The 27,635-nt window shown below is 41.4% G+C and overlaps 1 protein-coding gene and 1 non-coding gene across 5 annotated transcripts in view; one reads left to right on the top strand and one right to left on the bottom strand.

Annotated features, from left to right (window-relative positions):
- Window positions 1–1,848: 1,848 nt before the first annotated feature.
- Window positions 1,849–1,952, bottom strand: LOC113600075 (U6 spliceosomal RNA). The gene has a single exon (XR_003421043.1). It is a non-coding gene; the product is annotated as a U6 spliceosomal RNA (small nuclear RNA).
- A 6,869-nt stretch (window positions 1,953–8,821) lies between these two features.
- The window catches only part of FNDC3B (fibronectin type III domain containing 3B), a 356,845-nt gene continuing 338,031 nt past the window's right edge, over window positions 8,822–27,635 (top strand). For 2 of the 4 annotated variants that reach the window (XM_027061431.2, XM_027061428.2), the window contains exon 1: window positions 8,822–8,961. The gene's annotated coding sequence lies outside the window, so the exon portion shown is untranslated. Of the gene's footprint in view, window positions 8,962–9,731; window positions 9,867–27,635 lie in introns of those variants that run through there. The other 2 variants (XM_027061432.2, XM_027061429.2) reach the window with 1 other exon arrangement.

The following is a 27,635-nucleotide window of genomic DNA, read 5'->3' as shown; positions in this document are numbered from 1 at the left end:
CAAATATAGAGACAAAAAGAAGATTAGTGGTTGTCTCAGGCTCACAGGGCTGGGAGGATTTGAGGAATAATGGGTAAAGGGGTAAGTTTCCTCTGGGAATAATGAGAATGCTCTAAAATTAATTATGTTGATGGATACACAATTCTGTAAGTAGTTTAAAAGCCGTTAAACTGGACATTTTATTTTATATTCTTTTATTTTTAATTTTTAAATGTCTATTTATATGAGAGAGAAAGAGGTAGAGCATGAGCAGGAGAGGGTCAGAGAGAGGGAGAGACACAGAATCCAAAGCAGGCTTCGGGTTCTGAGCTGTCAGCACAGAGCACGACACAGGGCTCAAACTCATGGACCGTGAGATCACGACCTGAGCCGAACTCAGACATTCAACTGACTGAGCCACCCAGGTGCCCCTGAATTGGACACTTTAAATGGGTGAATTCTATAATATGTGATTTATATCTCAATAAAGCTGCTTAAAAAATGATACTATGTCAATAAAACCTTAGAAAAATAAGATACTCCAAGAAAGGAATAGGAAGATTTGAAAACTAACCAAATAAAACTTTAAGAGGTGAAAAATATAATCATAAAATTGAAAACTCAGTAAGCACGTTAAAGAGAAAAGTAGGCATGAATGAAGGGGGAATTGGTGCACTAGAAGATAGATAAGGATATTAATAGGAAACAACAAAAAAAGACAAAGAAAGAAATATATGAGAGATTAAGATCCTACATTTATCTAATAAAAGTTCCAGAGAAAATAGAGATAATGGAGGAGAGACAATATTTGAAGTGATAATGACTGAGAATTTTCCAAAATTGATGAAGGACTCAGATCATCAGATTGGATAAGTGCACTAAGTCCTATGTAGGATAAATAAAAATAAATTTCTGCCTGAGATTTTTTAAAAAATGTTTATTTATTTATTGAGAGAGAGAGAGAGAGAGAGAGAGAGAGAGAGAGAGAGAGAGCACAAGCAGGGGAGGGGCAGAGAGAGAGGAAAAGAGAGAATCCCAAGCAAGCTCTGTGCTATGAGTGTGGAGCCTGATGTGGGGCTCAATCCACAAAACTTCAGATCATGACTTGAGCTGAAACAGAGTCAGATGCTTAACAAATTGAGACACCCGGGTGCCCCAGGGAGGGATGTTTAAACTTATTCCATCTTCTTTGGAATAATTATCATAAAGCTGGACAGAAAATGTTACTAATCAATGAAAAGTAAGTGAAAGAATATTGATTATCCTAATAAGCATAAACAATGTATTTGTTGCTCTATCACATGTAAACTATGGAATTAAAAAAAATAATTACAGGGGTGCCTGGATGGCTCAGTCAGTTAAGCGTCTGACTCTTAATTTTGTCTCAGGTCATGATCTCACAGTTGTAAGATCGAGCCTCTTGTTGGGCTCAGGGCAGACAATGGAGCTTGCTTATGATTCTCTCTCTCTCTCTCTCTCTCTCTCTCTCTCTCTCTCTCTCTCTCCCCCTCTCTCTCTGCCCTTCCCCTGCTCATGCCCATGCATGCTCACTTTCTCTCTTTCAAAATAAATAAATAAACTTGAAAAAAAAAAAAGATTACAGGGGCGCCTGGGTGACTCAGTCAGCTAAGCGTCCAACTCTTCCTCTTAGCTCAGGTCATGATCTCAAGGTTTGTGGGCTCTGCACTGACAGCATGGAGTCTGCTTGAGATTCTCTCTCTCTCCCTCTCTCTCTCCCTGCCTTTTCCCTGCTTGTGTTCTCTTTCTTTCTCAAAATAAATAAGTGGACTTAAAAAAAATTACAGTTAGTTTCATTTGTATTAGTGTTATTTTGGTTCAGGAATTTTATTTTAAAAATTTATTGTATTTTATTTCACGGAATGCTTCATGGATTTGTGTGTCATCCTTGTGCAGGGGCCATGCTAATCTCCATATCGTTCCAATTTTGGTATATGTGCTGTTAATGCTAGTGCTTGGTTCAGGAATTTCAAAATGGGTTTAGAATAAGCTCTTTTTTTTATTCTAAACCTAATATTTTTTTACCTCCAATACAGTTTGAATTAGTTTCCTGTCACTTGAAACCAAAGAGTTCTAAATAATATACTTACCTCCCATAAAGATAGAGCAGCATAAAATAAAACAGAGATAAGATAGGTTCATTAAAATAAAGATTAAGTGAATATGAATCATGTAATAAAGAGGGAGGTATAATGGTCTCACCAGAAATTTTAGGCTAAGGATAACTGCTGTAGTTGAGAACAAAACTTACCTTGACTTTCTTAGCAACCAAGGGAAAAAGGAACCTCAATAAATTGCTTTGTTCTCATTGTCAAATAAAAAAGCCTATTTCTTCATCAGTATAATGGAATATTATTCAGCCATTAGAAAGAAGGAAATCTCAGAGTGCATGGGTGGCTCGATCAGTTAAGCATCTGACTCTTGATTTTGGCTCAGCTCATGATGTTGCAGTTTGTGGGATCGAGACCTGCATTGATTGGGCTCTGCACTGACAGTGTGGAGTCTGCTTGGGATTCTGTGTCTCCCTCTCTCTCTGCCCCTCCCTAGCTTTCTCTCTCAAAATAAACAAACAAACAAACAAACAAACAAACATTAAAGAGAGAGAGAGAAAGAGGGGGTGCCTGGGTGGCTCAGTTGGTTAAGCATTCGACTTCAGCTCAGGTCATGATCTCAAGGTTTGTGAATTCTAGCCTCGCATCAGTGTCTCTGCTGTCAGCACACTTCAATTCAGATCCTCAGTCTCCCTCTCTCTCTCTGCCCCTGCCCCGCTTGCATGTGTGCTCTCCATCTCTCTCTCAAAAATAAATAAACACTTAAAAACAATTTTTTTAAAGAAAGAAAGCTTGCCGTTTACAACAACATGGATGGAACTTGAGGGCATTATGCTAAGTGAAATAAGTCAGACAGAGAAAGGCCAATATTGTGCATTATCACTTATATGTGGAATCTAAAAAAAGCCAAATTCATGGAAACGGAGTATGATTTATAGATCATCAAATATTGGGAGCCAAGGACCCTCTATCTGATGACCAGGATTAACTGAATTTGTCAAGGGAGAGGAAGTGAGTCTGTGGTGCTGATCTTATGGGGTAATCAGGGTTCCCTTTCCACAATTCTATCAACAGCAGGGGGCTCAGCACAGAGGTAGGTACAATATTAGCTGTCCTGGCTGAGTGAACAAGTTACTGAAGCAACCTGAAGAACTTGCTCTAAATTCACAGGAAACTTCTAGAAAGAACTGGAAAGAGTACAAAGGGAGTGAGCAATCCTACAATAATGGTGGCTGCCAGAGTCAGAGAAAGGGTGTTTATGTTAATGTGATCAAAATGTAACCCCCTTGCTAGTAAGATCTGAGACACAGGATTACATGTAATGTACCAAGGGGTATGCTTCCAAGAACTAAAAGAAATCTTGTGGTAACTACATAAAAGACTAGAAATGATGATTTCAAATATAACATCCTACCCTTCACAAACAGAATGGGCACCATTGGCTCTGCAGAAAGGTTACTCCGTGTTCAACTCATTGCTTCCTGGTCAATTTCAGAATTTTTCCTTGATCAAATTGGTTTGTATCTCAGGCACGTTGCTGAGCTGAAACTATTTGTTTGTGTTTTTTGCTTCATTTCTCTGTGAAAGACGCATTCTCCCTATCTCTAGTCTATATCTCTCTATCTCCACTTCTACCTTTATTTCTACCTACATGTATTTCTCTCCAGGGAAAATTTTGAATTTGTTTGAGGAAGACAGTATATAGCACAGCTGTGCTCTCGACCTCTTATGAAGAGAAGGTGACCATAGGAGTAAATCAGGTATGAGAGTGGGCAAGAGGGCTAACAATGACTGTGAATGAGGAAGAGTCAGACCAACCCGCTCCTCTCTGGTGGTGTGGTTCAGGTAAGCCAGGGTGATGGACAGATTCATAGCTATTTAAATAACTTTGCCTCAAATTCGCTTCCAACTGGAGAAAAATTACTAGTGGTCATCCTTGGCCTTGTCTTGTTTCATCTTTCTGTTAGTGACTTGGATGGCAACATGGAAAGCATGGGTGTCCTAATTATTAACGTCACAAAGCCGGTAGAGGTTTTTTGGTGAAAGACTCAATGTCTAGAAAGGCCCAGGTAGGCTGGAATGTGAGTATAAAACTTACAAATAAAATGTAATAAAATTAGTCAAGCAATTAACATTAATCAAAGTCAAGTAAGATGAAATCAATTGCATTCCTAATGTATGCCAACTTGACAAGTTTCATGGAAGGAAAAATGATTTACTGGGATGAGGAGGGAGCTAAGGAAATCAGCACAACATTAACCTGTAATGACACAGCGTTTTGTCCAATTCTGACGATGGGGGAAATGTAAACAGAATCTGGATACTCATCTTTTGGAGAGGTTGAACAAGTAGGCCAGCAGTGGTGGCAGGAGAAAGGGAAGGAGAGAGATCTGGAAGCCATGTGATGAGATAAGAATTCAGCATGTCTGAGATGATTATCCAGGAAAAGGGAAACTTTAGGGAGCATGTGACAGGGATGGTCAATTCATTGGAAGGGAAGTCATGTGGAAGGCAACTGTTGTTATTCTGTCCGCCTCCAGAGGGCAGGACCGTTGGGGGAAAGTGGCAAGGAGGCAGGTGTCAGAAGACTTGGAATAGATTTGGCGTTGCTGATAAAAGGCATTCTCCTCAAGAAACGTTTCCCTCTTCCTGGTGGCGTCCTGGCACTCATTCAGCTTCTACCTGAATAGTTTCTGACGACTATGGAATGGATGTTCTTGTTTGAAGTGACTTTACAAAATATATATATAAAATATAAAATATATATTTATATAAAATATTATATATATATATGGTGAAGCTATAACATTGTTCTAGAAAAGTGGGTTTGACTGAGGCTGAAGTATTGCTCTTAGATTGTGTTATTGACTGAGCTGGCTGTCCTTTACTCTAGTTAGTACTCCAGTGAATTCGGAGTAATCCAAACAGGATTAATTGGCTTTTTGTCAATGTTCATATTGAAACTGGTATCAGATCTGGCTCAAGACATCAGAACAAGAAGTAAAGGCAAAGAGTTAATGCCCTCTATCTAAGGTCAAGATTGGGTTTCAAGATTAGAGGGCAAGACTGCGCCTGCCTGGGAGAATCTAGCAAAGGAAGGATATTGAGACAGGAACCTAACTAGGTCTTCTAGATACTGTGTATTCCTGGCTGTAGTGATCTCTGAGAAAGAAGTTTAAATTTCAACAGTCTAGACTTAGAGAAGGTGTTCAGAGGTTTCATGGTTTAAGATTTTTTTTCAATGCTAGTTTTAAAACTCATGCTTTCTTACATGTTAAAGTTGCATTTCTTTTGTTATAACGTATTTGAAATCAGGAAGTATCACTTTGGTTTTTTTTGTTTTTGTTTTTTTTTTTTTTTTTTTTTAGTGCGACGCAGCCTATATTGCATGGACAATATAAAGGCTTGGGGTGCCTGGGTGGCTCAGTCAGTTAAGTGTCAGACACTTGATCTAAGGGCTTGAGTTCAAGTCCCACAATGGACTCTGTGCTGAGTGTGAAGCCTACACACACACACACACACACACACACACACACACACAGAAAGGTTTACAAGTCTGTATATTTTCATACAGGCTTTATCTTCCAGGCATCTTCATTTGGATGTTAATTTTTGTAATTGAGCAAATTCTAAAATGCTTTTGGAGCAAAGTTATGATTACAGTTCCACAATTTAGGACCTAGAGAGGCAGGTGACTTGGGTTGTCAACACCATATGGGAAGACTCATTGCCTTGTAGTCAGGCCCTCCTTCCCATCTGCAGACCATCTCTCTGGCCTAAGCCTGTATCATCTCCCATCCAGGGCAGGTTCAGGGCATGCCTTTCTGACAAGAGCCTTCTGCATCCTGCTGCCAGAATAGTCAGCTTTGAAACCTACTTCAATCACTCCATGAGTCTATAACCTCACTGTATTCAATTTGAACCCTTCAACGTACAGTTGAGAGCCCTTCTGACATTTTAAAAAATGTTTATTTATTTGTTTTGAGAGAGAGAGGGAGAGAGAGAGAATCCCAAGCAGGTTCCTCACCGTCAGCATGACCTGAGCTGAAATCAAGGGTCAGATGCTCAACTGACTGAACCACCCAGGTGCCCCTGAGAGCCCTTTTGAAGGTCCATCTTTTTCCTTGAAGTTTCCAATTGCTGTTCTATTCATTCATTCATTCAAAGAGAAACCGATATTTATTTGAGTATTGGCTGCTCGAGGCTTTTAATTCTTACAACTTTAAAAGAAGGCAAATCACCATTTAACAAATAAATATTTATTTAAATGTTTAACAGAGGACTCAGAGAACTTTAATAACTTGCCCATCATCATTGGCTTTTGTGTGATTATAATTTCCATGCCCTTTGCCTACCCCATACTTCCTCTCATTCTGCAAACATTTCTTGTGGTTTCTTTCTGTGCCGAAACTGGTATGAGGTGCTGGGATAAGAAGATGAATGAAGCACTGAGATCATGTATATGAACATACAGTTACAACTGTATTCTATATATTGATTCTTCTTAATTAGAACGAAGTCAGTCTAGTGGAAGAAACGGGCAGAAATAACTGAAATCAGGAGTGAAACAGGAGTGTGCGAGGAGAAATAGGATTCAAGCACTTGCTGAACTTAGGACCAAAAAAGCATACACACGCACAAACCAAAACCAAAAACCAGAATACTGAGAAATAGCTCCTTTCTTTTTGGAATTTACGATTCGATTTTGGGGATGTGTGAGATAATAGCGAATCTAGGCAAACGTGGCCCTCCGTCCTTATTGGCTTCTTTCAGCCAAATGTCTCCAAAGGGGCTCTTGAAGCCATCTTTCTAAAAACATGGTTCTAATCCTAGGTGATAGTCCTGCCTGGGAAGGAAAAAAAAGAAAAAGAAAGAAAGAAAGAAAGAACAAAAGAAAGAAAAGAAAGATGGAAAGAAAGAAAGAAAGAAAGAAAGAAAGAAAGAAAGAAAGAAAGAAAGAAAGAAAAGAAAAGAAAAAACGCAGTGCCCCCCACCGCCCTTCCAGCTCTGGTCTCAGCTTTTCCAGCTTCCCCCAGAGCCAGGTCTTGCAGTGCCGCTGAACTCTCATGACTTGGAAGCACACCTCTGTCCTTGTGCACGTGCTGTCACTTGTTTGGAGCATACCTCTTCCTCATCACTGTCCTAAGATCATGCAGTCGTCTGTCTTTGAGCTCCTGCTAAAATCACTGCCTGCCTCCCCACAGTCTGATAGCTCTTGTCCCCATAAACTCTGTAATTCTTTTTAGTTCTTCTCACATTGCTCTGAATCTAGTGCTTATGTCCTCCACTTGACTGGGTCTTGTTCATTTAAAGAAACTTTTTTTTAAGTTCATGTATTTATTTTTGAGAGAGACAGAGAGTAGGGGAGGGGCAGAGAAAGAGGGAGAGAGAGATTTTCAGGCAGGCTCCGCGCTGTCCGCAGAGAGCCCGATGTGGGGTTTGAACCCACAAACACTGAGCCAAAACCAAGAGTCAGATGCTTAACTGACTCAGCCACCCAGGCACCCCAGGTCTTAATCATTTTTGTATCCCCAGCATCAACCTAGCATTGTGCCTTGAATAAAGTACCCCTGATACATGTTTGTTGAATAAATTAATCGTAAAGTATGTGGAAGAATTGAAATGAGTAGATAAATTGGCAAACTTCAGAGGGCAGAAGGTTAAATTCACATGTGGAAGGAAAGACTTGGCAAAAGGAAGTAAAAGCAGGCAAGAGAAATTGAGAAGACTGGGGTTAGTTGCTTGCCCTGAAATTTCAGTTCTTTGCCAGGTTCAAGAAAACTCATTAACATGAAATCTGGACACATCTTTCTTTTCTTCTCCTTCTGCTCCCCTCTCCTCCTCCTTCTTCATAGGCAATTGTGATAATATCCCATCTCTACATGTCTGAGCTAAGATCTGAGTGCTATAACAGCTTTTTAAAACATTTTTCATTGCAGTATTCTTTTATGTTTTTCTGGCTTTAATACAGTGCTATGTACAATAACTTTATCAGATAGTTGATGCTGAACGTCATTATTTAGAATACCTGGGAAGCTGAGGAGAGAGGGCAGGGAAAACTGCCTCTTCCCTCCTGGATAATTTGAGGGGTGGATGGGATGCAATCTGTTAACCACTTTGAGCCTCTACAAGAGGAATACGTTACATTTACTTAATATAAACTCAACAGTTATCTAAGGGGTCCCATTATGCACTCAGCTCTGTTTGACAGGACAGAAATACAGATATGAATACGGATCAGTGCCCTTGTGAGCGCATATGAGTACTGAAAGGGGGAAACAGACATTTTAACTTTGGTATAATAAAATCTGTTCATGCTATGTTGGTTGTGTGAACAAGTGCTGTGGGAAATAGACAAGGGAGTGACAAAATAGCTCACGAGGTTGTGGGGATTTAAAAAAAGTTAATAGATGTGTAAATGAAAAAGCGTCATAGAGTCTTCGCTCTGCTTATTACTCAGCAAACACTGCATTTATATTGCTGTTTGGTGATCTGTTGCAGAACGCCAGCCCTCGAGTTTTAGGAGCTGCTAGTTCCCCAAAGCCTCCGACTTCTTTAGTCTGACTGAATCAAAGAGTGTCTCCTCAGTTGCGCAGGCCTGGGGCGCACGGGAGGCTCCCACAGTCCTGCGGAGCTGAGATTGTGGTGGCGGTTTTACTCTGCAGTTTACGGCAGTGGGCGGGCCCCAAATCCCCATGTGGTCCCGACATCATTGACATGGCGGAATCCCCCATCAAACCCTCCTGGTAGTTATTTGAGCGGCGGCGGCGGCCGGAGGAGGAGAGCGGCGGCGGCGGCGGCGGCGGCGGGAGCGGCGAAGGGGCAGCGGGGATCCTCGAGACTACCGGCTGGGAAGGCGTGGGCGACCCGGTGTGTGGCGCGCCCGGAGCCCCGCTTTTCAGCCCGAGGGAAGGTAAGGCGTGCACGATCGGCAGACTGGAGGCACCAGGACCCCGCACCTCGGCCGCCGGGTCCCGCGCGCTGGAAAGCCCCGGCCGGACGCGGAGTCCACGGGAGTGCGATCCTGTCCCGGAGCGCTCCGGGCGCGCCGGGCTTCCCGGGGAAAACTTGGCGCCAGAGTGCTAGGGCGCCCCGCGCTCTCCTGGGCACCCCGGGAACACGGGGCCCGGGAGGGGGCTGGTCTCCACTTTGGGGCCGCATCTTGCTGGGCTCTGGCCCCCCCTCCCGTCGCCCCAGCTTGCCTGGGTTTGGAGGAGGGAAAGAAGCGGGTAGATTCTTCTTGATGAAAAAAAATCTGGGCAGTGGCTCCCGGGCTCTCCCTCCCCCCCTCGCCCTCCCCATCCTTCCCAGCAGATTCTGTCCGAGGAATCTGCTCCCCCTCCCGGAATCTCCGCGGCAGGAACGCTGCCCGGGAGGGGGAGGGCGGGCGGAGAGGCCGAGGAATCTTCGACGTGTCACTTTCTGAGGCTGTAGATTTCCATATGGTGGAGGGAGGAGGGCGGGCGTGCGAAGTGGGGCTGGAAGTTGGGGCCGCCTCTCCGCGCCGGGCGGGGGCGGGCCGGGACCTCAGACCCTGGGATGCTCGCGGGGAGGGTCCGGGCCCGCAGCCCCGGGAGCCGAGCCGGCCCCCTGCCCCCGGCCGGGCCTCTCCAGGACACTCCCCGCCTCGCCGCTGGCCACCTCCGTGCGCGCCACGTCCTCCCTCCCCGTCCTGCCCCCCGGGCTCCCCCCGGGCTGGGGGCGGTAACCGGCGGCCACGGCCGGACTCGGCGAGCCTAGCGGCTGGAAGATCGGGCGGGGGAACGGGGCGCGGCGGGAAGGAGCGGGCGACCCGCTGTGTGGGCCAGCGTAGCTCCGGTCAGTCGGTCACCCCGAGGGGCGCCCCGGCCGGGGGTGGGGCGGGCGGCGGAATCCGCGCCCGGAGGCGGCCGGGAGGGGCCGCGCGGACCGTCTGGTGCCCGCGGCGGGGCGGGGGCCGGCCAGCGTGGGAAGGGCCTGTCACCCTGGGAGGAAAGTGGGGCCTCGGGCTGTGCCAGCGAACTTTCCCAGAGGTCCGGTTCCGGGCGCCCCGTGGGAGCCCGAGCACGGGGCCCAGTGTCCCGGGAGACTGGGCTGGGCCGCCTGGAGGCGCAGTTGGCGGAGAGGCTTCCAGGAGTGCGCGATTGGAGTTGGAGCTTTTCGAATCTCAACTCCCACCCTGCCATCCCAGACGAAGGGAAGCAGTGGCATATTATCCAGACAGTGCAGTTTTGCGACTTCCTTAAAAGTTACAACTTTTTATTTTCTCTTCTGCCTAGCATTTCCTTGGAACAAAATTTGGAATTGGGCCGCTATGAGCCGACGCTGGGGCTCCCAATCCGCACGTTTTATCTCTCCATCCCCGTCGGTTTCTAGTCTCCCTCCCCCTCTTACACCCAGGCTTAATCATATTTTGGAACGGGCGAGGTCTTTTGTTGGGTGGGCACCCTTTGATTGCTTGTCCGTTTATTTTTTAATGTGCAGCTAATTTGATTTGAATTTCCGCCAGTTTCCAGGCCCTGCTAGGGAAAAACTAAGGGAGAGGAATAAGCCACTTTTTTTTTTTTTTTTTTAAAGCGTGGAGAGAGGTGGGGCATTGGGAAAGGGGAGGCACTGTGGTTGTGGGCAAAGAGTCAGAGGGAGCAGACAGACCCGGAAGAAAAGGAATCTGCTCTGGAATAACACTTTTTTTTTTTTTTTTTTTTTGAGGCTACAGGCCTTGGGCAAAAATGCACCGCTCTGTTCTGATTTCTACTGCCTGAGTTGCTTTTCCATTCTCAGGCTAAAACTGTGACTCTGGGGACCTGGACAGGACGGGGGAAGAGGTCTAGAACCCAAGGCAGCCAGTGGCCCTGATTTTGTGCTTTTTTGGGGGGGGTCTTGGTTCCCCCTCATTGGAGGCAGGCTTTGTGGACCCAGCGTTCATTCAGTTTCCTGGTTCCCAGGGAACAGCTGTTAATGAGAGTAAAGTCTTTGGGCATGTTTCTGGCCCTGCAAAGGGGACCTCACCCATGAAGGTGTAATTCTCACTTTGTTTAGAGGGTCACCCACAAATGGCTAAGAATGAGGCATAGCTGGTTTAAAAAAATCATTAAAAAGTTGTGTTTAAACTCGTATGTGCTTTTAAAGTGTTTTGGTTTAAATACTAAGAAAGAAACATGTATCTGTAAAGATCATGTTCTTTTAAAAGAGATGTTGTAAGTGCAAGATATCATCATGGAGTAGGGGTTGTAGTTTCTAATTACAGTATATACAGTTCCAGAAAGATATTCCCGTAACCTTTTAGGACAGACTTTGTAAATAGCTCCCATCAGACTTGCGGACTATTGGAGAGCCCCAGTCTTTGGGGGTTTGGGGAAGAATGCTTGGGATTGGTTAGGAAGCTCTAGGAGTCTAGGTAGTAATTTATTCAGTAAGTGATGGCTCTCCTTAACACTCAATTTACTATGGAAGGATTTGATAGTGTCCTTAGAAGATAACCAAAAGAACTTCTCAAACATTACAGTTTAGGAAGACAAGGCCCAGGACGGTTGCCATCCTTGGCGGAAGTCTAGTGTAGAATCGTATTAATAACTACTCTTTATTGAATATCTAATGTGTACTAAGGCCTGTGTACTGTGATTTTAAATACATTATCTCATTAAAGTTCTAATAACAATCTTTACATTTAGGCGATGTTATGAGCATTTTATACACAAGGGTGTTGAAGTTCTCAGAAATGAAACTGACTTGTGTAAGATCACATTGCTACCAACAGCAGGGTTTTCTTTAATGATGGAAATAGCTTTATGGCTGTGTTGTCCAGCATGGCAGCCACCAGGCACATTAGCTTTTGTGCTTTTGAAATGTGGCTACTGCAATCGAGGAACTGTGTTTTACATTTTATTTACTTTTTAAAAAAATTGTATTTACTTTTAGTTATTTTAAACTGCTACTTGTGGCTAGTGGTTACCATATTGGAGATCACAGTGTAGAACTTTTCTGATTCCCAGATACATTCACATTTAACTCGATCATACTGCTTTTTCGATCTAGTTCAGTGTTCTTTTTTACCACCAGAAGATGCTTAGAGTCAACCTTCTAGTAGAATTTAAATGCTGAGTTAACGATAGCTCAGTATTGCTTTTATACCTGGAGTGGATAAAATAAGCACATTAAAAAAAATGCTTACATAGCATAATTAAAACTGATGGACAGAACTTTAAATGACATTTTCTTGTTTGCTTGAAATAATTGTTTATAGGAATTGCTGAAAAGGCAGACCTTTTTGGTTATTTTAGTATAATAAAGGAGTGTAAATAGGCAATATGAAAAGTCACTGATGGGGAGTTAAAAAAAAAATGACCCACTTAATAGCCATGTTTGCCAGTTCAGTGGGTGATTCTTTTCATATGACTGCATAAGTGGCAGGTAAATAATACAGTGAAACCATCATTCGCTTTTCCTTATGTAGGTGGACATGTAATCTGAAGAATTAAAATCATTGCTTTACTGTCAAAGAATAAAATTCAGATATAAAACACTAGATTCATCTATGAATTGGGAAGAATATATTTAAGATGAAAATAAACCTCCAGAAACACTTGGTGGCAAATGGTCAAGTGGTGTTTTGATTAGTGAGTTTCATTTATTTCTGTTTGCACTTTAGAATTCTTTTAACAGAAGGAATTTCAACAACTTTCTTGATTTTGTATGAAATCATGAAAATTCCAACTCATGTTAAATAAGCCTTCATCTGGATTCTGTACATAAATGTCCAGTAGTCGAATACTTTTGTGTGTGGGAGGCATACTACTTGCAGGGAAAGACAAATGGTAAAGTCATCTCTTTTTGTTAGGATTTTTAAAGAAGTAATTTCCAGGTTCAGTATAAATATATCTGAATCTGTTGTACCTTTCGTAGTTACCGTATTTCCCAGGATTGGTTGCAGTTCATTATCCCGACGCTAGAGCATTACATGATCCTGAAAGACCTATACTTCTAAATCAGGGCTAAGTTGATCTGTTTCGTGTTAGTGTTCTGTGAATTGCATGGCCTCCAAGCTCTTTCAAACTTGTAAATTCAGTCACAGGTAAGTCATTAGTTAATGACACTGTTGAGAGAGCTGAAACACCCTTTTCATACCCATTTCTGACCCTTGGGAGCCCAGTTATTTTCAAGGAACCAGGATAAAGACCACGTTATAAATAGGATTACAGTGTTCTCGTGAGTATGACCAATATAGGAAACACCGTTTAACTCATGATGCATGGTTCCGTTTGTTGAATGTCAAGTCACTAATACAAATGGGAGACTTACTAAAACCTTGAAAGATAAAAGATGTTGAAAGATTGGCAAATAATGGGCAAAGATTAGAAATCTTGAAAGTCTAGTGAGGGCTGCTTTAGAGCATCAGTTTGAAATCAGAACATCTACGCTGCCAAAGACTTGCTTTACTTTTTAGCTATGTGTTTTGATAAACTTCTGAACCTCTCTCAGTTTAGGTGTTTAGGTGTCCCGATTTTATTATGAAGAGAAAACATCTCATCCGTATCATGTGTCATCCCCCCCTCCCCCAAATAGTTGTCCCAAGGGATTGATGAGTCAGTGTATTGAAAAGTATTTGGGGAAATCATATGCAAACTCCATAGTTTGTTATATATCAAAGTTTAAAACTGAGCTGTTCCTATTCTATTAATTTGCGCATTTTTAGGGACGTCCACATTGCACGTGGACAGTTTGAAAAATGATTTATTTTCCCCTTTCTGATGAGTAAATAAAGCTTAAAGCTTTAGATTGCTGTGTTCATTTTCTCCCTTCCCTAGTAGAATAGTTGATTTGTGACCTCTCAAAAATTGTACTGTACATAAGTGATCCCAGCTCCATGTTTTGGGGAAGTTTTTCCTTAGATGTAGCCTATAGCTGGCTAGCATTGCTGACGTGGCATGCCAGTTTGCGTGGTTCAGGGTTTTTCGTAAGAGGCAGGGAAAAGAGTGTAATCTTTTAGAGGAACTTCCAATACTGAATGATAGAGGCACAGGGCTTTAGTCATTGTATAGTATCTTAGTAAGCCTGTTATTTGAGCTTTCCGTAATAGGCTGAGAAATGGCGGGGGGGGGGGGGGTGGTGGGGAGGAGAATATTTTCAGTGTAGAGGGATTTTTGCAATTTACCTGCATTTCCATTTTAGAACTTACAATTGCCTTTTCTTCATGTTAATGAGGTTAATCCATTAAATGAGTTTTTTGTGGTAAGGCATGTTCAAGCAAACCTTAATTCTCATCCTTGCAGCTGTGGGGAATGCATTTAAGTGCTTGAGGAGAAGCATCGTTCTATAGTTGACTCTGAATGCCTTTGAAAATAGGAAACTACTCATGAGCGTGTACACACATATATCCTTTTTTGCCTTAGACTATACAGTATGGTATGGTGTTACGTGTTTCAGCGAGGCAGAAAATACTTGAATCCTTGTGGTTAGACAGAGGCAAGTCTGTGTAGGGGTGAAGAACAGGCTCACGATTGATGGTCCTTGGGCACTTTGCAGGGTAGAGCTAAGAAGAGACTAGCCCCTGATCACAAGCTTAGCGGCGGGGGGCGGGGTGGGGGGTGGTGGTGGTGGTGGTGTTTTTGGTTCAGGTTTATGGGCAAGGATCGGTCCTTGTTGACCAGAAATATGAAGGATTTGGGGGTGGAGATAGGGAGACAGGAAGTTTTTAAGCCACCAAATGAAAATCGGGTAAGATAGACATGGTGTTTAGCATCCACAGGTGGGGTATTTCTCATTTTGACAGTGGATCGGTCCTTGAATCTTTTTTGTCCCGGGCTGAGCTATGCAGGTTTAGCATTCCGTTACTCCTGGACTGTAATTTGCAATGCCCTTGGCTGATGAGATGCCCTTGGCAATACTCCCTGTTGGTTCAGGGATTGGCTCCTAATGTTTTGTTTCTTTGATATCATGACAACTGCTTGTCAGTTTTAAACAACTGGAGGGAGAAGATTTTAGTGAGATTGAGCTGAAGTTAGCATTATTTGAGATTCTAGTAAGCATCAGTGTTTTTAAATATTCCTTCTATTATATGGTTATGCTTGATTTTAAAATTTAATTTTCTTTCATTCACTTGTTTGTTGACTCAGAAGGCATGTATTGAGTTCTAGACTAGATTCTTTGTTAATGTAATATTCTACTCTCTTCTGACTTGTTTGGGGCAAATGCAAAGCATTTTTTATTAAGTTACAAGAGAAGGGGTATTTTGCTCATATTTTTGGAATGTTGTGTAGAGAACCGTGTCTGCCACCAAACTCCTAGGGCAGGATGGTGGCAACTTCAGTTCTTTAATCCTTTCTGAAATTTGAGAAGTGTTAAAATTGGAGTGCTTACAGGCTATGTTTAAAACTAAATTTATATCCGAGCTTAAGGCTTCTGATACATCCCCATTTTGACTCTGGAAGATGAAGATTTTTATAAAGGCAACCAATCAGAAAAATTTACCTAAACTAAGTTGGTTTAATACTAACTCATAGTCTTCAATTGTGAAAAGCTTTCTGTTGAAATAATTGTCTAGAAAATTGTCTTTATGTATGAGCAAATGTCTTATGTTTGAGTAGTAATTGAAGATTCCAAAATCTTCAGGAAATATCCCAGGAAATAGCTTGATTTAATTTACTTTTACGGGACTCAGATTCTCCACAACATGTGAAAGGGATCTCTATTAAAAATAACTCCATTGTTCTTGATGTAACTAATTAGGAATTTGCAAGTATCCAGGCGGGTCTAAGATAAAGTTTGGTTTCCTATTCTATATGAGAAGGTTTTACTGTAACAGAAGTTTAAGTAGATCTTCAGAGGGAATATTTACCAAATTAGGAGAACAAACCACTTTTAAGCGCTTTGGAAAAATCAGTTTACTTAAAAGCAGTGCAAAACTGCATTAAGGGTTGAAGCTAGTTGTACTGCTGGACTTTGACAGAGATGCAGAAGCCCTTTAACATTGTTGATTTACCCAATGCCATCCCCTTCTAGGAACAGTTTACCAGCAAAAGTTAGAAATGTATTTCTGGATGCAGAGTAAATCACAACAACAAGTAAATATCTATCTCACCCTGCCCCCACCAATAGCCTCCAACTATGCCTCTTCATTGGGTTTTGGAGTTTTTCTGTTGACATTTGCTTTGCTACGTGTTAATTTCTTTTACCACCTGTAAGCACTTGATGGCAGATTGGTGAGAGCAGGTGTTAAAGGTTTAAGAACATCATTATTGCTTTTAGTTGCCCATCTCCCCTGCCTCTGCTGTTGGGGCGGACTTGGGGAAAGTCATGCAAGTAGTATTTAAATAAACTCATCACACACCCTTCTCCTTTGCTTTTACTAAAGCAAGACCTTCCTGGACAGTTTCATTGCAGGTGCTGAATGAACTGACTGGTAAGAAGAGTAAATTTCTTTAAAAATATCTCAGTATATTTACATCCATTTATTCAGACAATGAAATTTTTTAGTATGTGACTTTTTAGGGCTCAGATTGACCTGTTTTTACATTACAAATTGTATGTGTGGGATGCTGAAGATGTTTTTAGGATATTATGCTTCCTTTTATATTAACAAAGTTTTTGTTATGATACATTCTGTATCTTCCATTGTTTAAATTGTTTAGGAGGAAAATACTAAGTCTTTGGATATTTCTTTTGTGGTTTTTCTTGTCTCAGGAAAAATCATTCCGATTTAGAATTATAGAAATAAACATTCTGAATTAGTGAATCAGAAAATACTTAAACATACATTGAATCAGAACCCTAGTGTATTGCTGTTGAGAACGTAAAAGGTAGAGTTTTGTGGTTTCTTAAAAAATTAAGTACAGAATTACCTAGCAGTTCTTTTCTTAGGTATGTACCCCAAATAATTGAAGGCAGTGACTCAAACAGACACTTGCACACCAGTGTTTATGGCAGCAGTGTTTACAATATCTGAAAGGTGGAAACAACCCAGTGTCCATTCACAGATGAATGGATAAAGTGTGGTAGATATATACAATGGAATATTATTCAACCATAAAAAATATTGGAATTCCTATACATTGTATAGCATGGATGAAACTTGAAAACATCATGCTAAGTGAAATAAGCCAGACACAAAAGGACAAATACTGTGTATTTCCAAGTACTTAGAATAGGTAAATTCATAGTCACAGAGTAGAACAGAGATTACTAGGACTGTCGGGAGGGGGAATAGGTGTTACATTTTAATGGGTATAGAGTTTCTGTTTGAGATGATGAAAAAGTTTTAGAAGCGAATCATGGTCATGGTTGTACAACACTGTGAATGTGCTCAGCGCCGCTGAATTGTATGCTGAAAAGTGCTCAAAATGTTCGATGTTTTATTTTGTGTATTTTACTACAATAAAAAAAAAATAATGAAGGAGATTTATTCCATACCATCTCAGTTTGTCTCGCTTTGCTCCCCCTTGGTCTACCTCCATGCTGGTATGCGGTGTTTTTGTTTTTGTTTTTTTCCTTTTCTTCCTCCGATTGCATTCTAAAGGGAGATTTCCCTAGGCCATTTTTAGAGTTCGGAGAGTCCTCATTTGATTAACTGACTTGAATTTAAGAAGCTATTTAAAAAGTAGTGGATCTCTGGAGGGGAAAACAAAAAGACATTTTAATATTAAGATGAATCAGATTATTAACATCCACAGACTATGGAGAGGCACATAAAGGTAGTCTATCCCGAATTTCACTGTGAGTCATCTAAAAACCAGGGATGTACAATTAGACCTGTCATATTTTTTATTCCATTTGGTCATCTTCAGTACTTTAGGAAGAAGTTTGATTTCCACTTAAAGAAACGGCCTAAGTCATCTCAGTACTCATGTTGGAAGTGTTTAGGTGCTAACATTCTTCAGTTCCTTAGACTAAACCCTGTTGGAAGGGATAGAGTGAAAGAAAAGCATGTAGTATTCTGTTTTATGCATCTGAACTTGTCTCTAGCAGCTAAAAATTTTGTAGTCGTTACTGCACCCTGAGCGTTGGTGGTTTGTTTTTTGTTTTGTTTTCCTTCTGAGATACTGGTGTTGGGTTTGGGTAGGTCACTTAGAAAAAGGTGGTGGGATTTTCATTAAGTGATAAAGTACAAAGCTTAAACATCAGATGTGAAGTGCATGCTAGGAATACTGAAGATACAAAAATTCCGATGAGAAGGTTTAAGTTCATATACAAGTAAGCTCTAGGGAAGATTACATTACTTTAATTACACGCATATGTAATTAGAAAAAAGTATTGATTGTCCCTGATAGTTCGTTAATTCCTGAACTCCTGGAAAAAACAGTGTAAAGTTGCAAAGGTATGGTGGTAGTGTATGTGCGCTGTGCCCTCTCTGCGGGTATACTGTATTTTCTCTGCTGTGTATTTAAATAGTATTCATACCATAGCAGGCCATTTTCATGGCCCACTAATTACTCTAGAGGTAACTATCATTACCAACTGATACCAAAAGGTACTGAGAGTCATGGTGTCTTTACATCTAGTGGAGATATGAAGAATTATAACGTGTTTGCAGAGTGCTCCTCATTGCTTTTGGCCTACTCAAAAGAAAAGAATGTCCCGTTCCATTTTGCATAGCCTCATTCCATTCCAGAACCATCATTTTAGGTACTTTGTATTTTCTTTAAATTCTTCTCTCCCTTTACCTGTACTTTTTAGAACACTTGTCCTTTTCCGTGCTGTCTGGTTGTCTCCTTGTCACCCTTACTTGAATGTGAGGATGATTACTGATTTAACTTAGGGTTGTTCGTGGTGAGTGCATAGTAAATGTTCCTTGGATGGTTGAATGGATGAATTCCCAGGTTGAATGTGCCATTTAAACCTGGTGCATTATCTCAGGTGCTCAGTCAGTATTTGTTCTACCGATGTGGACCTCTTTGAAGCATGGGCCATATTGTGGACATTTTTGTGTTTCCAACACAAAAATTTGATTTTTTTCTCATAGTAGAGATACAATATTTAAACAAAACAAAGGCATGAGTCACCTTCAGTGCAGGCCTGGCTTTTCATTTATTACTATTTTAAAGAAATGAAAGGGGTGCCTGGCTGGCTCAGTCCATAGAGCATGTAACTCTTAATCTGGGGATCATGAATTTGAACCCCGTGTTGGATGTAGAGTTTATGGTAAAAAAAAAAAAAAAAAAAGAGGAAAAAAAGAAAAAATATGTAAATAAGGGTTTTCCACAGAATACATGAGCTTTTTCATATCTATATTAGATTACTAATGGATTTTGAAAATTTTTAACAAACAGCTTCTATTTCTATTCCCTAAAAATGTGGTCCTTGATTGTATATATTTTGCCTATCGGGACTCAGTTTGGGAATTATAAATTAAGAAATTTATTTTATGGGACACCTGGTGGCTCAGTAGGTTGGGCAACTGACTCTTAATTTGGCTCAGGTTGTGATCCCACTGTTCACAGGTTCAAGCCCTGTGTGGGGCTCTGCCCTGGTAGAGCCTGCTTGGGATTCTCCCTCTCTCTTTGCCCCTGCCCTGCTTGTGCTGTCTCTCTCAAAATAAAAACTTAAAAGTTATTTTATGAAAAAGGTAACTTTTCAGGGATTTGTGGTAGTTTAAAATGATCAATTTACAGGGACATTCTAGAAGGGTGACATGAAAGGATAGAAAAAAACCAAAATGTGCCTTGCTAAGATATTGGGGGCCCAGCTGAGGTAGTTGATTCTGCTAGACTAGTGGCCAAAGTATTTGGTGTAAAACTAAGCCATGGAGAAAGGGTCAAAGAGCATGTCATGGAAACTTGAGGAGAATGGCCTCAGCTATTTTAGGTGGAATTAAAGTATACTGGAGAAGAGAAGAATCTTTTAAAGTATTATAGCATGAGTGGGGTGGATGGTGCAAGGGAGATTTTATTCATTGTGTCTGGGGTGGGATCTGGGAGTCTTTATTTTATTATTATTAAAAAAAAATTTTATTTATTTATTTTGAGGAAGAGAGAGGGAGAGAGAGAATCCCAAGCAGGCTCTGTGCTGTCAGTGCAGAGCCTGATGTGGGGCTTGATCCCACGAACCATGAGATGAGCTGAAATCAAGAGTTGGACACTTAACTGACTGAACCACGCAGGCTCCCCCTATCCTCATATTCTTTAGGGTAAAACAATAACCAGCTCTTGGCAGTTTTATATAGAAACTGGCTTAGGACACTTGTCATTTGTGTGCTAAACTTACACTCTGTGACCACAAGTCAGATGTGAAATATAATAGTAGTGACCAGCAGTTGTGAAGCACCTACCACATGCCAGGCATTTCCACACAGATATATATATATATATATATATATATATATATATATATATATATATGCCGTATTAAAAAAACTAGCCCTGGAAGGTAGATATTATTTTGTTTTTCTGTATGTGTTACCAGTATCTACAGCAGAAGCTGGTGCATACCAGGTGCCCTAGAAATGGTAAGTGAATTGAAGATTAGAAGGCATGTTCGAGAAGGTTAAGAATATCACCTAGACTGATCCCAAAACTTTTTTTCAGCTTCATTACACTGCTTCTCAGTAGTTTACATGAAATATCTTATTTGTATCTCCGACTTGGAATAACGTCCAGTTGTGTTTCCAATGTAGCAAGCTGGGTTCTAAAGCCAAGTGTTAGTTGAAGGCCTTCCATGTGCTGAACTTGTCTATTGCCCAGAAGCCTAAAATTTATTTTTGAAACAATTATGATATTCTGGATGTTTCCCAAGAGAGAGATTTTCCTAAGTTGTTTTCTGTAATAGCAACTTAACCCTAGGATGAGAGAAACCAGAGAAGAAAATTATACTTGGTAGAAAGTAATATATAAGAAACTCAATGTAGTGAATGGGAAAAATCTAGAGCAGTGGGCTAGGAAATGGTAGTGAAGTTTTTGTCTTATTCGGGCGTCTGAGAAACTGAGAGGTTTTTCACTGAGTGGTGGTTCAGTTTTGCTCATCTTACTTGCATCCCTGTCCTTGAAGCCTTTCATGTAAGTTACTTTGCACAGAGCAAGATCCTGTGCTTCTAATTTGCACCTGGAAAAGCAGAGCCTGCTTCTCGGAATACTAACCCTTTCTCTCCTTTGGAGGCTAGTAGTTTGTGGTGTTTGGGTTGCTCCGGAGGCAACCACAGGGATGGAACCAGCACAGAACTGACTAGAGCGAGCCTCATCTCTGAGCTCAAAGCAGCAGCCCCTGTGGTTAATGAAAGGTGACCTCAGGATTCAGAGGAGCCCTGTGCTTTCCCAGACGGCCCAGGCTAAACCTGGGGAGCTGGCATCCCTAAATGCTTCCTTTGTTAGAAATCCTTTAGTTCTCTACTCCATCTTTAGAAAGTGAGCTCACTGAGGTGAGTTCAGGACAAGGCTCTGAAGTGGGGCCCGACTTGCTTTCTTTCATTCCTTGTGTGGGGCTGTGCGGGCTAAGAGGCTAATTAATGATGGAGCTCTCAGGCTGTCTCATCCAAATACTTCTTGCTCCTTCCCGGAAATGCTCCCCGGCCCCAAAGGAGCCGTGTGCTTCTCTGGGGCGTGTGTTGCCACAGAATGGGGAGGGCTCTTTGAACCTTTTCTTGTTTCTCTTCGGCCCAGGAGGGAGGCTGTGAATGGGAAACCGTCCGGAGAAGTACTGCCCCAAGCTGGGCTGCCTGAGTGCCCTCCTCTTTGGAAAGCTGGAGGCTGGGAAGCCTCGGTCTTAGTCCAACTCTCAGGCTTGCTGACGGCAGGTGCTCACACACAGATTACCATGGCTGCAACTAACAAGAATACTTACTTTTAAAAACCTATTTTATACCTTAGGGTTCGAAGAGAACAGTTTAAAGCAGCTATTAAAAAAAGGAATGTGTTTATTTTAGGATCTGGGCATCTTATTTCCTTATTTTTGTTTTAAATTGCTTGGACCCTCCTCTTCTGTCCAGCCCTTGTGCACCTTTGCCACCGTCACCCAAAAGGTGGAAATTTACTGAATTTTGGGTGAAGGGATCCTACAACTCGCCCATGTATGTAGACTCCTGTTCGAACAAATTATACAGTCTGTAGTTTTGAGCCTCTTAGGAAGTAAGTTTAATTGTTAAAATGCTCTTTTTTTTCTGTTCTTGTTTTTGGTTTTTGTTTTTTGTTTTTTTTCAAGGAGGAGGGAGAAGAAATGGGTAGCAACTTGAAAGGCTTGTATTTTACTTCAGGCTTTAACTAGCAACAGGTATCTTCATTTAACTTAAACTTTCTTCATTAGTGAAGAAACCCAGTTATTTCCAGGTCTGTCTGATTTTGACATATTTTAATCCTGCTGTGTGATTACTGGGCCGTGGCTTTCACTGCATCTTGATGATACCTGTAACTATCTGCAGAATTTTAAAACCTGTCTTCTTTAGATTTTGCCTGCTGCTTGTTCTATTAAATTTACACATGGAAACAATGCCACTTCCTATTTCTGTTTCGCTTTCTGATCCTCTCAATTTAGTTTGGTGTTCTCAGAAGTTTGTTCAGACCTACCAGGGCTTAGTAGTTGGCTAAAAGGAGAGAGAATTAAGGATTCGAATACATTTCTCTACTAGGTCCCCTTAGCTTCATTTCATTTGGAATAATTCAGGGTCCCAGGTGTTTGCCATGAACTTGCAAGTCTTGAAAGTTTTTATTCTTCGCTTTTTGTGAGAAGCAGGGATTGTAGGCCTGAAGAGATGAGGCCAGGGTTTGGGAAGGATGTAGCCCCACAAAGGTGAGCGAGTTTGTTCCTATTATATTTCATGTGGGGTGGCAAGTTTTCCACATTCTGGTTTCCACTGAGTCATCCATGAGTTCAGTAGAGGGACAGTTTTACTGTCAGACGTTCTGCTTGGCAGGTGAATGGAGAACCCTTTTTTTTTTTTTTAAGTGTTTATAACACAGATTGCTGTATTTGTGTGCCTTCAACAACAGGTTTCAAGAAATAGCTTTCATAATATTTTTCATGAAAAAGCATAGAATGATTTTCTAGAAAGTTTAATTGCAAGGTAGGTTAGATGAAAAGGAAACCTCTATTAAGGTTCAAGAGAAATCATTCTCCTTGGGAATTGTTGAGCTGCTGTCTGTAAAAGCAGATTCTCCACACAATTTCTGTGTTGGCAGGACATGGGAAACTACTCATTTCATTTGGAATTCATGTTTTTGGTAAAAGGTGAATCCTTAATTGTCATTTGTCGAGGAGTGACTGAACCCGTGTGCTCTGGGGAATGAGACCCCCACTGCAGATTGCAAAGTCTGACTTTGATTAAGTTACTCAGTCTCAGTGGCTTTTTGAACAGGAATTGTTAGGACTCTCTGGCTTGGCACAGAGCTTGGAGCCAGGGCTTAGCAAGTGATGGCTGCTGTTTTATTTTATTCACTGACTACAGTCATTTAACTCTTGGACATACTTCTTAATAGGATGATCGTTATTTTAAAAGTGTTCCCAGTTATTTTAGGTGGATATGAATATAAGCCATTGATTTTTCTCTTGGTCTTGCCACTGTCTCCTTGAGTATCCTTGTTTATGGGACAGCTTTGTATCTCCTCTCCAAAGCCATACATTAATTTGCTTGCCTTAGTAAGGTGATGCGGGCATAAAATGAAATAATATATGTAAGAAGCCCTTTGGGGGAAAAAGAAGCATGTCTGAACGCCAGGCAGTACTTAATTATTACATGTGCTCCTACCAGTGTTTTTCTTCCTCCCTGCCCCCTCAAAGAGAGGTTGTCCCTTTTTAAGTAGAGCTATGACAGCTCTGCTTCCTCTCCTAAAGTCTAGGATCAAAGGGGAGTTGTAATAAAGCAGAGTCCCTCCCTCTCATTCCCTCTCCCTTTTCTTGTGGATGTTGTTCCAACCATTTTTAAGAGAGAAGATCAGGCCTTGACATCGGTGGGTGAAACCATGGGGCTCCCCAGACCTGCCTTTCATGTCTGGGTCAGCGCCTCAGACGGTGTCCCTCATCTCTGTAATGGCATCACACTGCCACTGCTGGGGAGCAGTGCCCTGCAGGTTGAGACCTTGAAGTATTTCTGGAAATCTTAGCCACCCTTGCCGCTCATTCTTGGGATGCTCATTTCTTTATTTGGCGGAGTGTCCGTGAATAGTTTTCTCTGTTTTGGCAGAACCTAAACCTCACCAACTTCTTACAGGTTGGAAGCCTAGGTCCAACAAAGTAAGAGAAGAAAAACAAAACTGAGTTTTAGCTGGTTGTGTACCGGCAGGGTTTTTCTAGACATAAACACCGTTGAATGGAAAGGATAATAGGGATTGGAGCCTGGCTTGCTCCATGAGAGTGAATGAGCCAGTGTTAGACCTTCGTGTTGGAGAAAAAAAATAACCTTCACCTTTATTAGAAAAACAAAAACAAAAACCAGGCAGTCAGTGTAGGCTAACTGATGAAAATTAAAGGTCAGTTTCTTCAGTGCCCCACCTCAGTGCATGCCTCAGGCCATGTTAATAATGGCAATCCTATTATTTTCTTACAGTAGGCAGGAAATGCTGTCTACACCCATTAGATTTGTTTGAGTGGCCCCTGGCTGGAAACGAAGAAAATTAAATTTTCTAACTTGCGGGGAGAGGAAAAAAAAAAATCATACAATGCAGCATACAAGTTGACTGTTGGGCTGGGAGAAGAACAATGTCATGGGAAAAAAAAAATACTTGATATTCTTAATCTCAGTTGTAGGGACATTTGGCTCTTATCCACACTGAAATCTTGAATGGATTTCTGCAAGTTAGGTGCGTAGAAAAGCTTTCTGAATAGTGTCAGAACTTGCTCCCTTCTAGACTGTTCACTACAGGTTTGCAGACTGCCCAGTCTCTCACATCTCCCACTGGGTGTTGGAAACTTGCTTGAAGGAAGGCTTTGTCACAGCTTTCTTTCAGAAGATAAATTTGCTTTTCAAAGGCAACATTCATGTTGAGGAAAATCTGTTTATTCATTAGGGCAATCAATTACTTTGTGGTTTCAGCAACAAGAAGAAAAAGTTGGTATTAGTTAATGTTACAGAGAAAATCTGTGAGCCTGTCCCTGCACATCCTAGTCATACTGCCTTTCAGAGTTACATTTCCTAATCTCACAGCTCACTTGGTTTCCACGACTTCTTTTGTGTCTTTGGTTTTTAGAAGATCTTTTAAAAGATGATTTTTATTTGTTTACCAAGTTGATGTCCCTCCTATATCTTTTTTTAAAATAAGGCAGAAGATCTTTATCGCTATTTTGATATTTGCTCTTTTGGCGTGTTCTATTACAGATTCTCAGTTGGTATATAATTCGTTCTTTTATATAGTTATGTATTTATTTGAGAGTGAGTGGAAGTATGAGCAGGGTGGGAGGTTGAGGGGCAGAGGGCGAGATAATTCCAAGCAGGCTCCAGGCTCAGTGTGAAGCCCAACGCAGGGCTCGATCCCATGACCCTGGGATCATGACCTGAGCCAAAATCAGGATGCTTAACTGACTGAGCCACCCAGGCGTCCCATATGATTCATTCTTCTAAGACATTCAAAAGCAATTGGATTTTCCCAGAAACACGTGGTGAAAGGAAGGTCTTAAGTTGAAGGGACTTCCTTAACATCAGGAGTAGCCAGCGCTAGAAGAAGATGTGTCAGGCTTTGCGTCCAGAGGAAGTAAAAGAAATCATTCTACTTGAATGGATGTGTAGTTCGTGTGCAACAGAACTAACTTCTTGTGTTCCAGAGCTGAAGCACTATAATTGAAGGTCATCATATTTGTTATCGACTATACCTACAGCTTTTTCTTTGCTTCCTGAAACAATCTGTGAGAAAGGAGTTTGTAACATCTTTATAGGAAGAGAACAGTGAACCACGGGAGCTTTTCTGAATGTTGTCCTCTCTCTTTGTCTTAATTCCTAAAACCTTTTAGCAGTTCGCCTACAGTGGTGACTCTTTGGCTCCTAACATTTTGCCGCTGGTTGTCATCAATACCAGCATTTTTCATAACATTTATTTTCCTCATTCATTTGTCACTACAATTATGCGCAAGAATAAGCAAAGCAGGGGATTCTTTCATGGTAATTTTAGTACGTATAGCTTGTATGTGTGTTTTGTAAAACACATTTTGGCAGTATCATGCTGTAGAACATATCTGGGGGACATTTTTAAAATCCATATTTGTAATTTCATTTGTAAAAGAAACATGGCTTTCTGTTAGCTTTTTCCATAGGAGCCATAGACTCTCCCAGGGTTTTTTTTTTGATGACTCTTGAGGTTAGTTCTTTGGATTCCTGACACTAATTGCACCCTATGGCATGGGACGTTTGAAACTTACATGTAAAAATAGAGTTAAATGACTGAGAATTTCATCTGATATTCAGAGAGTGTGTGGGAGTTGAACATTTCGAGCTGAAAAATTGTTTTCATGATTAGGCATTTAGGTTTGAAGTGGTTGTATGGATTATTGACCACCTAGCTAGAATTTGTTGTAGATTGTCTAACCCGTTTATTGGAAATACATCTGCTGTATTTAAGTTTGGCAAGAAATCAGGGCAGAGATACAAGTTAGGCGTTATTGTTTATTTTTCTTAATCAGTAACGCAGTTCGTGTTTTGCCGTGGAAAAGTAATCATTGAAAACATTACAGCTGATAGCCTATATAAACTTGCTTAACCTTTAGCGTAATGATATTTTTTCCAGGATACTAGATGGATGATTGCATATAAGGATGTTTATCTATAGCTTAGTGAAATAAAACTTTTAGACAAATAGAAGTCATGTAGCATATATTCCTTCCTCTGTTCTTTTGAATGATGTAGTTAGTGAGAACCTTCATTTTGAAATGTTTTAAACCAGTTAGGCATCTTTTGACCTATATCTTTAGGGAATACATATCTGGATTTGCAGGCATGTGAAGATTTAGCCAGGTAGTCAGCTCCTGTTAGTTGTGGGAGGTCTTTGGCTCGAATTGACTGTTGCTTATTAATGTTCCACAGTGGGCTTCCATCTTCAAAGGAGGACCCTTATGGTGAGCCAGTTGACACTTAATTCTCGAATGTTCTCTCTTAGGATTCTCATGACTCAGTTTTGTAACGAACCTCTGCATAAGTAATGAAAGCTGGTGGGAGTGCCTGACCGGCTCAGTCAGTAGAGCGTGCAACTCTTGATCTCGGGTTTGTGAGTTTGAGCCCCATGTTGGTTATAGAGGTTGCTTAAAAATAAAATTTTAAAGAAAAAGTGAAAGGTGGTGGATTTTAATTAGAAATGATAAGTCCCTCTTTTAAATGTCAGTCCCATTGCTCTGGGGCACCAGGTGGCAGTTGTCGGTGGCATGCAGGTGAGAGTTGGTGGTGATAGAAGACAGAGGGTAAGGCATGTTTGTGAGTTGGACCCATGCCCAAGCTTTCCTCGGTGTCCCCTAGGTCATGAGGCTGATTACCCACTTTGGTGAGAGAAAACCCTGCAGGCCCACATCATACTTTTCATTTCCCCTTTAGAGGTAGAAGACTAGAGGAACTGATGGGTTGCATGAACCAGTACCTGAAGCTTAGGGAGCCTTTAGTTCAGTTAGAAGTAGTGTTTGAGCCCAAGAGTCGAGGCGTGCGGCAAGGAGAGGAGCAGGGACACTTCTAACTTCCCTCTGTGTTCCTCACTAACAAATTCCTTGAGGGCAGGGACACTT

Source organism: Acinonyx jubatus, chromosome C2, assembly GCF_027475565.1.
Source record: "Acinonyx jubatus isolate Ajub_Pintada_27869175 chromosome C2, VMU_Ajub_asm_v1.0, whole genome shotgun sequence".
Taxonomy (NCBI): Eukaryota; Metazoa; Chordata; class Mammalia; order Carnivora; family Felidae; genus Acinonyx; species Acinonyx jubatus.
This window is presented reverse-complemented; position numbering and strand designations above follow the sequence as displayed.